Source organism: Taudactylus pleione, unplaced genomic scaffold (genome assembly GCF_031769625.1).
Source record: "Taudactylus pleione unplaced genomic scaffold, aTauple2 ptg000518l, whole genome shotgun sequence".
Taxonomy (NCBI): Eukaryota; Metazoa; Chordata; class Amphibia; order Anura; family Myobatrachidae; genus Taudactylus; species Taudactylus pleione.
In genome coordinates this window covers 6736511-6749761 of record NW_028284920.1, presented here as the reverse complement: position 1 = coordinate 6749761, position 13251 = coordinate 6736511, and positions in this window count along the sequence as shown.

The following is a 13251-nucleotide window of genomic DNA, read 5'->3' as shown; positions in this document are numbered from 1 at the left end:
ATGTAAAAAGTTATGGTATTATAAATCAAAGTGCTTTAAAGTGCTAAGTGCAAAGGAAAAAATATAATTCATTCAGAGAAATCTCAACCGAGAAAACAATTAGCAGCGGTATATATCACACCCACACCCCCAGGACCTATTATCCGGCTTTTACCAAAAGCCGACACTCAAATCTGCTTGGTAAAACAGACTTTTCCTGGGGGGTTTAAAATACATACGACAGGAATCTGGGATATACATACATGCCATCCCCAACTTCTCCAGTGCCTCTATCACATATCCCCCCCCCTTTGTTTTGACCTATGGACGGAACAACTGCAACCCCCAAACAATGGACACATGACAAAGCATCTGTATTGGCAAGCTGGCTTCCTGGCCTGTGTTCTACTGTGAACTTGAAATTTTGCACTGCCAAGAACCACCTTGTTACTAAGCTGTGGCTTTATTAAACCTCTGCCAATGGTGTAAAGATACTTTACTTCTTCCATCTCTAGGCAACATTTCTTTGGGTTGGCTGTCAATCCTGCCCTAAAGATAGAGTCCAAGACTGCTTGTACTCTGGGCAAATGAGACTGCAAATCAGGACTATGAATGACTACATCACCTAGACAAGCAGCAGCATACCGTTTATGGGGTCTTAGAATTCTGTCCATCATCCTTTGGAAGGTAGCTGGTGCCCCACGTAACCCAAAGGGCAACATTTTGTATTGGAACAACCCTTCTGGTGTCAAAAAAGCTGGCACTCTCAGTTAACGACACTTGCCAATACTCTTTGGTTAAGTCTAGAGTGGTTAAATACCTGGCTGTTCCTAGCCCTTCAATTAGTTCATCCACCCTTGGCATTGGGTAGGCATCGAACTTTGGCACACTGTTCAATTTTAGGAAATCATTGCCAAAATGTGCACTCTCGTCACGCTTTGGAATAAGCACAATGGGACTTGACCACTCACTATGCGATTTTTCAAATTACACCCAGTTCCAACATTTTTTTACTTTCTTTAGACACTGATTTTCTTTGGGCTTCTGGTAACCTATAGGGCTTTAGATTAATCTTAACCCCTGGGACAGTGATTATGTCATGTTTAATGACTGTGGTTTTGCCCAGGTACATCTGAGAACAAATCCCTATTTCTGATAAGAAATTACCTAACTTCTTGTTGTTGAATGGTCAACAGGGTTTTAGCTATTGTCACTTCAGGAACCAAAGGCCCTGGGTTTACTGGAGGGGCCGGGACGGCTGACAGAGCTGCTCTATCCTTCCAAGGTTTAATAAGATTTACATGGTATAACTGTTCTGGCTTTCTTTTCCTAGGCTCAATTACAGTTTTATAGGGACTGGACTTCCCCTCCCATGTCTCTTTGGCAATGTCAGGTAATCCCCTTGGACATCTCCCGTACAAAAATCCTGGCGTACTGCCCTGTGAGGATATGGCAATGGACTATCCGGGTCTATGGATTTACCAACAATCATTTTTACGTTTTTCCTGGCTTTTACCAGACTAGGGTCATTGAACTGCTCCACTGCAAAGATCTCTTTTCTGACCTCAAGATCAGACAGATGATCAACTGGCTTAACAACATTTCCCATCAAAGGATTCTCTGGTTCACCAATTGCGCTAGAAAAAAGGAACTTCTCAGTCCTGAAAATAACTTCCCCTGCTACTGCATCAGCAGCCTTCTCAAATGGGTCGGGGTTATTTACCTCGGTAACAAATCGGCTTTCCCACAACTTCCAGAAGTGAGCAAAGTCTCTCCCCAACATTATATCATACCTCAAGCCAAGCACCAAACCCACAGAGACTATAGTAGAACCATACTGTGTTTCTATGTTCACTTCCACAGTACCATGATACCGAGTATCCCCATGTATGCAGGTCACACCAACAGCTCCTACCGACAGTGTTTAACATACATAAAAAATGACTTATTAGCATTAGAACACTTTTTAGTAATCCTTCCAGAAATCATGCCCTGATGTACACAAAGCCCATTCTGGGGACAACCTTGATACCATAACAAACACAGTATACTAGGAAAACAACTAACAATACACCAGAATACTGTGAGCATTTTACATATAGAGTATATGAGCTGTGGCAATTGTAATATAACCCAGACATTGATCTACACAATTGAATTTGTCTGAATCCTAAACAGGTTTTAGTCTCACTATCAGACAGAATGGGGGTCTCCACCCTGTTTGAGAGTGAAGCTCACTGCCCATAACACATTTGCATTGCAGGTTGAAAATGTTAGTAAGAAATTAGAATATATATATATATATATATATTTATTTATATATATTAAATCCATCATAAATAGAATCTTATCCATAAACACTGCACATTACGCACAGTTGCGCTGCTAACATGATGCACATTAGCGAATGCACAATATCCTGCATGCGAATGCTGTTTATTAGCTGCATGCATGCACATCTGCCCCAAATCAGATAAACCTAACTAGCGTCTTTTCCCAAACCCCTAATACTTACATAATGCACACTCACATAAAAGGTTCCATAGCTTTAAAGTGTACGATCCAAGTTTTATTCATTTATTACAAATGCTGTGAAATAAAGACTATTTTGGTATCTAAGGTTTAATACGTGATAAGTAAGCAGTGTTTGGTATTATACTGATATGCACTTTATCCACAGCTTCCCGGTATCATCGTGTGAAGATCGCAACATGCATTCTCAACTTATGGACCGTAGAGATATAAAGCACCAAAATGTATTTTGTGAAACCAACAGCCTAGATTTGCATGCAGGGGGAATAGAGGAGGCAACCAGCTGTTAGAGGCTGTTCTGTGTCCATTTGAATCAACCTGTTTAATATCCTGTAACAGATGCACCTGCACTGGGAACCAGTGGGATCAGCAACAAACCTCTCTATTGTGTTGTCTGTTTCTGTAAGGGTATAAAGGTGTGTGTTGTGACCCCAGTCTGGAGTCTTCTTGCTGATTGACGGAGGTTTCTCGCTGATGCCGGTATCTGGTCCAGAGCGCGTGCGTGTGTATAACTGTATCTTGGGTCTGTATAATTCTTTGTGCTAAATTGTACTTAGATCACAGCGTGTAACTGACTGTACTTTACTTGAATAATACTTTGTGCTTTGGAAACACATGTTCAAGGTCTAAAGTCTTTATTTTACTGTATGACTGCGCATGCAAATAGCATAAATTTTAGAGGTTTATAGGCAGGGTTTAGAAGGTATAGGTAGGTGCGTATAGAGGTTGAAATCCAGGATCCATACTAGTTCAGCTTTCATTAAGTGTAACGAAGCTGCCAGAATCTAACAGAGCCGCTACTTGATTGCCTACTACAGTAACATTACACATTTGCTTATCTGTCTCAGCCTGTCGGTCAGCAGTACAGGCAGGCTGTGCAAAGAAAGACATTCTGCAATGGACATAAGGAGCATCACATTGCATAGGTTCAGAGGTGAGTGGACAATTAGCAGCAATATGGCTATTTCACTACATCGAAAACATTGTATCATACTATTATCTAGTCTCTTATGGGGTAAGAACCTTCCTGGCCTGGCTGGCCTATCCCCAGGTTCCAAACCCACAGTCTTAAGTTCATTCCAATACCCAGAATCCTTTTCCCCTGGAACAGTCTTACCAATAGTAACGGAAGGTCGCCGTTGCGGAATCGGGGCCCGGTGGGACACACTCAACAGTTCCTCAGCCGCCACATAATTCTCCACCAGTTCGACTAAATGGTCTGCAGACTTAGGGTCTGCATGGCTCACCCACTTGCGCAGAGATGCAGGTAGCGATCGCAGATACCGGTCCATCACAACTCTTTCCACGATCTGCGGTTCTGTTAGCGCCTTTGGTTGTAGCTATTTTGTGGTTAGATGGACGAGGTCATGCATCTGTGAGCGTGTAGGCTTTTCTATTTAGAACTCCCAGCGGTGGACTCATTGGGCTCGAACAAATGAGGTGACTCCCAAGCGAGTTAGGATCTTCTGTTTTAGTTTTGCATAGTCCTTGGCATCAGCCAAGCACAAGTCATACTAGGCCTTTTGTGGTTCTCCAGACAGGAAGGGTGCCACAAGACTTGCCCACTGTTCCTTGGGCCAACTCTCCCTTTCTGCGGTTCTCTCAAAGGCCGTAAGATACACTTCCACATCATCACTCTCGGTCATCTTTTGCAGAAAGTGACTGGCCCGTATGGAGTGAGTGTCATTTGGAAGTCCAGTGGAAGCATCTCAAGAGAGGACTACTAGCTGTTGTACCACGTCTTTTAAGGCCTGGTGGATTTCCTCTATGGCAACTTGCTGAGTCCTCTGGGCAGTCTCCAAGGCCAATAATTGCACATTGGTGGATTACTGCTGAGCTCTGGTACTTTCTTGCTGAGCTCTGTTAGTTTCCTGCTGAGCTCTGGTAGCTTCCTACTGGGCTTTAATAGCCTCTTGCAGAGTTTTGTTAGATTGGAGCAAGCCCTTAACAATGTCCTCCATGTTGTCTTTAGGTGTAGGTTTGTAGCAAAACCTGGCTTCTCTAAGCATCTGTCGACGCCACCTTCATGGACTTCACAGAACACGAGTTCATATCCAACACAACAAATTGGTGTCTGTCACTTTAAATTTTAAATGTAGAATTTTTGCTCTTGCTGCAATTTCCAGTGTGCAATGCCCGCATTTTCTACCAATTGTAATATGATCGGGGTATGGGTCCCTCTCCTGGGGTAGACGGACAACTCCTTACACACAGAAGTCAGGAAATGTGGGTTTTCGTGCAAGCTGGTCGGAAACAGTTTTTATTGTGTGACACCAATAATCAAACAAACAAAACATAAAAATAAATCCTAGCCCATCTGGGCTCTATCTAGACAGTTAACTGCCTCTCTACATGTGGCAGGGCCTACTGCCTTACCACAGACATAGTACATACCAATGTCACAGTGTCTCAGAACAAAACCTCAATGTCTGTTCTCCCCAGGGTGTGTAAGACACTGCATGAAAACTCTACACAGCTCTTATTAGCCACTTCCAGGTGTAGTCATTAATTAGCCTGGTCTCAAGCTAAAAAGCCCAACACCTGAAGCGGCCCTGTGGATGGAGCCCTCCCTTCTCTCTCACACCCACACCCCCAGGACCCATTATCCGGCTTTTACCAAAAGCTGACACTCAAATCTGCTTGGTAAAACAGACTTTATCCGGGGGTTTAAAATACATATGACAGAAATCTGGGACACACATATATGCCATCCCCAACTTCTCCAGTGCCTCTATCACTATATATATATATATATATATATATATATGTATTTATGTGTGCTCTATCTATCTATATCTCTCTATGGGCCTGATACAGAGTTGAATAGTAATGCAGTAGGATGAATTTATGCTAATGCTGCAGCCAATGGGCTGCCTACATAGACAACCACCAGCTGCGGCTCTAATACGCTGTGTGTGCACTACTAGACGCACTTTTGAGTGGACATCGGCTACACTAGTGGAAATTAGAGCAACCCTATGGTTGCTCAAAATGTCTAACGATATATGGCCACCGGTGTCAGTGGAATTGCGTCTTTCGATATGCCCACTGATTACAGCCACTCCCCGAGTCACCCCCCAGCAACACCTATTGGAGTTGCATTGATTGCCATGTAATTTCCGATAACCATTGGGACATAAGTGCAGTACATGCGCAGACGTCTGGTGTTTTAAATGCGTCCACCTCTGAATCAGACCCTATTTATCTATTTGTGTATCTATCTATCCATATATATATGAAAATAGTTTTTTGTGCAGAAAAAGAAAAACCTAAAATAGACATATGCACAGTACTCACCGTCATTAAATCACAATGGCCCTGATTCAGAGCCGGACGCTCTGACCAGAGCACTCGCTCTGAATCAGGGCCCACCTCCATAATTATGGAGCGTCCTCCTGGATGTTCGTATAGCTGTGGGTCACCACCCACAGCCTATACGAGCGTGCAGGTTGATGGTCGCGATGGTCTTGACCATCGCGACCATCGCCACTGCGAGCCAGAGCCTGCGGTTGAGTTTCTTAACCGCAAGGCCCGGAGTGATTTTGGCTCTATCAGAGCCAAAATCACTCCCACTGACATCACTAGTGATGTCAGTGGGCCGGCTTCTGACGCTAGGCGTTCCCTTGGGAACGCCCCCGTCTGGGAGGCACGCCCCCAGCACGCCCACCAAAGGGGGCGTGCTGTCAATCAACATCGACAGCACGCCCCCTTTGATCAGACACTCCCTCCGTCGTGCGCATGCTCAGTGCACACCATCGACCCACTTGCGAGCGGACAGCCGCTCGCGAGTGAGTCTGAATCAGGCCCAAAGTCTCTTAACAGTGGCCTCTCCCATGGTGTACAATATGTCATGTTTCTTATAATTAATTTATTTTTATTTTATCATGTGAGGATATGTATGAAATTGGCAATTCCAGGTTAATAATATAGAAAAATTTTTTTATACTTTTTAAATATTTTATCTGTGGCTAATTTAAGATATTAAAATGTATTATAGAATGTATAGTATCTTTGGATGTGTTGGGCGTGGCTTGCATTTGGAGTACTGCTTGGGACATAGCTAAAACCGGGAGAGAGGCACTGGTATGCTCCAGAGACACCAGAGCGGATCCCTGGACTGTGGTTATGTACCATACTCACTGTTATTTTCCTTGATGTAAGTGAGCGAAACTTTTTAGTAAAGTTGTTTTGACAAAAATATTTACCCGTGTGCCCTCCATCTTTTTTCATGTGCTGAATTTAACTGCCTGTGGTTGAGGCATATGGGAAGGAGCGGCACTACATCACTGTTGGGAAATGGACACTATTTCTGGGACTCTTGAGAGTCTGGCACATATTCTTTTCTTGCATGGTATAGATTATTAGAGCAGTGACTCCGATCATGTGACCCTCCAACATACTAGGAATGGTCATCAATGGGGTGTCAATCAAATGGTCATCATCAAAAAAAATCCATCTATAGTGAACCATCGATGGCTTTGCACCCATCGTTGGCCACCGCTATGGGCACAGCGGGCCATGGGTCAATCAAAAAAGGGGGCAAGTCTTAGCGGTCACCGGGGGACAGAGCTATGCTCTGTCCCATAAAAAAAAAAAACATTGGGTCCCACTCGGCTATCGATGACAGAGAACCATTGGCCATCGGCAGTTAACCATCAATGATTAACTATCAATGATCGATGGCCATTCCTACACCATACACACACTAAAAAAATACAATTAAAAAGATACAAAAATTGAGACAAATAGTACTGCTTGCTGATTAGTGATTTGAACCCCTACAGGAAATGTAATGAAGATACTTGTGTACTTTACGGACTCATTGCAGAGAGAACCCAAGTGACCTACACTCATTATTATCAATCCTGGTAATGTCTAAATCCCCTTCAAGGAGAGAACCCTGACGTCATTAGCCAGTGTCCAGCATCATTCCCTACCATCCAAGTGGGCACAGAGGGGGAATATAACCTTGTGGTGAACACAACGAGCTCGCGAGGGGACAACTTTCTTCTTTAGGTGGGGACAACTTTCGGTACTTGTGTACGTAAAGTACTGTACACAAGTACCATTTAAAACATTCATTGGGTTCGCTCTGCAATGAGGGCCTGATTCAGACCCACTCATGAGCGCTATGCGCTCGCAAGCGGGTCGATGGTGGCCCAGTGCGCATGCGCACGACAGAGCCGGCTCCATTGTGCGCATGCGTGAGACCCGGATAGGGACTGGCAAACCGTCGCTCCAGGTCTCGTACCAAAGGGGGCATGCTGTCGATGTTGAGTGACAGCACGCCCCTTTGGTGGGCGGGCCGGGGGAGTGGCTGCCCAAACGGAGGCATTCCCATGTGAACGCCTCCGTTTGGGGGTGGCCCCACTGACATCACGAGTGATGTCAGTGGGAGAGATTTCGGCTCTGTGAGAGCAGAAATCTCTCTGGGGCTTGCGGCAACGAGACCCTACCACAAGGGTCTCGCCACAAGCCCGAGGGTCGCGATGGTCTTGACCATTGCGATCATCTTCCTGGCCGCTCGCTATAGCTGTGGGTGGTCACCCATAGCTATGCGAGCGGCCAGGAGGCCGCTCTAAAAAACAAGAAGGCCGGCCCTGATTCAGAGTGAGTCCATAAAGTACACAAGTACCGTAATGAATATTAAACTGCAAGTCAGAATGTTAGAATAAATCCACTGCAGGGGCGTATCTATAATGGGTGCATGGTGTGTGGAGCACACAGGCCCCTGGGCCCAGGGTGGCCCCGCACCGCACACCCTACATCCATAGTATTACTTACCTCTCCAGAGTCCCATGTCGGGTGGGGGGGTCCGGTGCTGTAAAAATGACTGGAAAGTGGCCGCCGCAGACATTTTCCCGTAGTTTGCGCATGCGCAGTATAGGGAAAATGGCCGCCGTGGCCATTTTCCCGGTGACCTGTGCATACTCTATAGACCCTGGGCGCACTCTAGTGCCCAGAGTCTAAAACTCTGACGCTGGCTGCGCATAGCTCAGTGCGCTGCCGGCCGCCTGACAGAGAGGAGGGGGCCCGTGTCGGAGACTGCACACAAGCCCCCTCCTCTCTAGAAACACCCCTGATCCACTGCATAGTTATAAGCAGTATGAACACATCACAGATATTATCCTAAAAAGAGCGCTATAAATAACATTCAGCAACTCTTCCACTGTAAGAATAATTGCCGGAATTTTTACTATTTATAAATAATTATTCACAATGTATAGGATAGTCTCTGAGAAACTAAACAGAGAACAGCAATGTTTCTTACACTGCAGTTACCAAGAAAGGTATTTTGCGCGTAGCACATCCACTTGTCAGTATAGTCTGTCACCAGAGCCCTAATTTTTCAATTCTCTAGAACACATTGCCAGGAGTATTTGTAAGTGGCAAAATAGCATATAATTAGATGATTAATATATTAAATTTTTTTTATGTTCCAATGTATTCTGCTGGCCTATATAGTCATTTCAGGAACATTACACATATGCTTTATGAAAGATGGACGAAAAGTAAAAGATGAGAATCCTGACACCAGGGTGGTGGATGAATTTGCATTATAACAGACAGATATAGAAGGGCTATAGAATCAAGAGATCTTAATAAATGAACAATTCTCATGGCAGACAGGAAAAATGTATAATAATTAGCAGTGGCGACTCCAGGGGGGGCTGCAGCGCAGTCCAAAATTCAAATAGGGGAGCCACACTAACTAGCCACTGGGTGTGCTGAGGCCAAGGTCTGCATCTTCTGACACAGACTTCCAGGCCTTGCCTATGGAGCTGCGAGAGGCAATCAGATTGCCGATGGTCTCGCAGACAATCCAATTCTGCATCTTAGGATGCAGCACTCCGATCTGCGATGCTGTCAGGAGGCATATTTTTTCCTCAGGTGCCTCCTTCTGCATTAGCATATTAGTTGTACGGTATTGCACAGCCGCTTCCCTGTTAATAGGAATATATTATAACTAATATTTTCAATAAGTCCATGTAGTGTAATACTGTCCTAATTATTTATATGTCCTAATCTTTTCCTAGGTCCTGGTCAACAAATGCCCAACAGTACATAAATATTTATTATTATTATTATTATTCTTTAATTGTAATTATAGTTAGGTCCATATTTTGGTTCCTAGTTAGTCCTATAGTGTTAGTTTATATTCACTTGGTCGCTTGTGAGATATTGTTTCAAAAGTTTCCAGAAGAAGTAACAGACTTAGAGGCCTATTCATCAAACCTAAACTTTCTCTGGAGGTAATTAGGTTTAGAACTGGCATGGAGTTCTACCTAATTACCGGAGGAATTCATCATCCCTCCTCGCCATAACTATCTATTCCGAAAAGCTGTCATTTTTGCGATGACAGCTTTTCAGGAAATAGATAGTTATCTCTATCTACACTAACTTACTGCAGCTGGAATCCGTGTTGCGCATGCGCTGTTTCATTCGTTAACCCAGCGCATGCGAAGCACTACCTACAGCTGCGGTAATTTTGTGTGCACCCCCCCTACCCCCTCCGCTCACCTGCCCCCCTCCCCCCTCTGCTCACCTCCCCCTGTCCCCGACTTACCTGCTCGCTCAGCAGCCTCAGGCTCCATCTGCTATGCTGTCATGTGTTCTCCCCAGCAGAACTCAGTAGTTTAGAAGAAAAAAAAAAGTTTTGTTTTTTTTTTCTAAACTTTATTGTGTTCTGCTGGGGAGAACACATGACAGCATAGCAGACGGAGCCAGGGGAGAGGCCAGAGCGCCGGAGGAAGACGCCGGGGGACCTGCCCAGCTGAAAGCAGGTAAGTGTTACCTACTATACGCCACCTCACAGTGGCTTATGGTAACACCATCAAATTCCAAAAATACATAATTTTTGGAATTTGATGAATAGCCTAATTTCCATATCCCCATACTAATGTATGTGGAAATTAACGCAGGGGGACTTAGCACAGGAGATATCACTAATATCTCCTTGCTAAGTGTGTTCATGAATACTAATATAACATTAATTAAGGAAAATGTTCTTCAAAACGTTATTTTAGTGTTGATGAATAGGCCTCTGGGTTAGAAGTGCAATATTGTAATTATTTTACTTCTTATGATCAATGTTATGATTTATTATTCTCTATTCTTGAGTATAATGGTATTGTACTTGATACACATCACAGTAAATTTTACTCATGCAGAGAACCTCAAGAATCTGTTGCAACTAAAGGGGTATATCATTCATAATTTATAGGAGGAAACCGTAGAGCATACATATTCTATTCTTAATTATTTGAATTTAATTCTGTATATAGAAACCGCCCACTGATTGACTGAGAGTGGTCTGGCTCTTAGCCAATCAGGGCTATAGTGCAGAGGACCACGTGGGAACGGTCATTCAGGTGCTGTACTGTATAGACAGTACATCATGTCTGTGGGCTCAGGACAAGGTGTTTTTCTATTTTACAAAGACTGGATTTCTGCAGGACAAGGAGGCCGATCACTGCCAAGTAGTAGGTGAGTTTGACGTGTGTGAGTGTGAGTGCGAGCGTGTGTAATAAAGGATTAAAACAGTTGGTGTATAAGCCCTGTGTTTGTGTAATATTTTCCTTACAGTAGAACTATAGGTGCCAGCAGGACCTTTATGTCTGGGCATGCTGTCATCAGGGGCGTCTATACCACTTGGCTAGAATGGCACTCGCCAGAGGCAACTTCTGAGGGGGGGTGCCACATGTGCATAGGGTAGACATCTCTTCCCCACTGGGCTGATTCACAGAGGAGTGACATGAGGGTCCCTGGAGGCAGGGCTGTAACTAGGGTGGTACAACTGGTTCCACCCCAGGGCTTTAGGGGTCTATTTACTAAGCTTTGGATGGAGATAAAGTGAACAGAGATAAGGTACCAGCCAATCAGCTCCTAACTGTCATTTTTCAAACACAGCCTGTAACGTGGCAGTTAGGAGCTGATTGGCTGGTAGCTTATCATTGTTCACTTTATCTCCATCCAAGGCTTAGTAAATAGACCCCTTAATCTGTTCTGCAGCAAACGTTGCACTACCCAGCACAGCTGCAATATCTAGGTGCCAGGCACTGAGGGCCTGATTCAGAGCCGCTCGCTAGATGCGATCGCTCACACGATGTTAATGCAAATTGCGGAGGCAATGCTACCGCCCAGCAATGCATTAGCACGCCCAGTATTTCTTAGAGAGCGATCACTTAGTGTATGCATACACCCACCAGCCTGTTTTAAGATGCCCACTTGTGCACATCATGTCCAGGAAGTGTATGCAACCATCGGTACATCGGGTAACATCGGATGCGATCGCAGCGCTTGAGGTTGACCATAACCTTCCGCAAGCACTGCGAGCACTTCAGTGTAAAAATAAGCCAGGTGACGTGTACTATGATGCTGTCTTATAATTATGCACACCTCTAAAACGCCGTTGAGATGCTCAGACACGCCTGCGTTTGCACCTCCACTCCTCCGTTTTTAATGGCCAGCCCGTTATCACCTACAAACGGCTTCCCCTGTCACTCACTCTGCTGGGCTGTCTATGTGCAGCGAGCGAATGCATTGTGATCTTTCGCTAAGGTATACACATGCGCACTGCAATGCATACCATCGGCAGCAGCGAGAGTATGCATCTTAGCGAGCGGGTCTGAATGAGCTCCTGAAGCTCCTTCTCTGCAGTCAGGTTTCTGGACACCAACTTCACCTATCAAAGGACTTTCTATACTTACTAAGAAAGCTTAGCCTTGTTTATATCATATACCATTGAGGAAAATTCAAATATTACACTTAAAATATATAAGCAGCAAAATATTTAGCATATATGCCAATTATTTAGTTGCTAAACATTATACTTGTACATGAAGTAATGTGTGCACTATTTGCTTAGTTAACATTAAAGTATCAAATTATTGGTATATAGCATATGGAAAATATTATTAATGAAAAAATAGATCATTCTTAAAAAATCCTTTGTCTTTCTAATTATATGTGAGATATTGGACCTCATTCAGAGCCGGTCGTTGTGGCCGCACGGTCGTACGCCACCGATGTTCGCTATACTGCGCATACGTAAAGTTCGCAATGCGCGTGCGCAAACTAGCCGCTACGATCAAAAAATTTCTCTCGCCTTGAACACAGCCAGGTCGGTAGTTTGAGAGACAGAATGAGGCGTTTGTGGGTGGTAGCAGGGGAAGCTGCTTGAAAACGGGGGAGTGGAGATCCGAACCCAGGGGTGCCTAATTATGCGAACGGCGTTTTATGGGAGTGCATACGGTTTATGGGATTGCATAATTAACAAAGTAGCGTCATGGCACATGTGACCTGGGAGGTTTTTACACTGACATGATCGTAGAGCTTAAGAGAGGGTATGGTCAACCTTAAGCTCTACGACCAGTTTCGATGGTTCCCGATGGTCTCGATTAATCCTTATATGCCCTGAGATGACGTGCAATGCGTACGAGAAGGGGGCGTATTTTTTTGAATTCCGACCGCTTCCTCCCTTTGGTCGGCCAGCTACCGATCCGAACTTAGGGACGCAACTTGCAAGGGAATCATTTGAATATCCGCCCCTTTTCCCGTACGAACGTGCGGCCGCTTCAACCGACTCTGAATGAGGTCCATTGTTTCAAAAGTTTCCAGGAGAAGTAACAGACTGGGTTAGAAGTACAATGTTGTAGTTCTTTTACTTCTCATGATCAATGTTATGATTTATTATTCTCTATTCTTGAGTATAATGGTATTGTACTTGATACACATCAT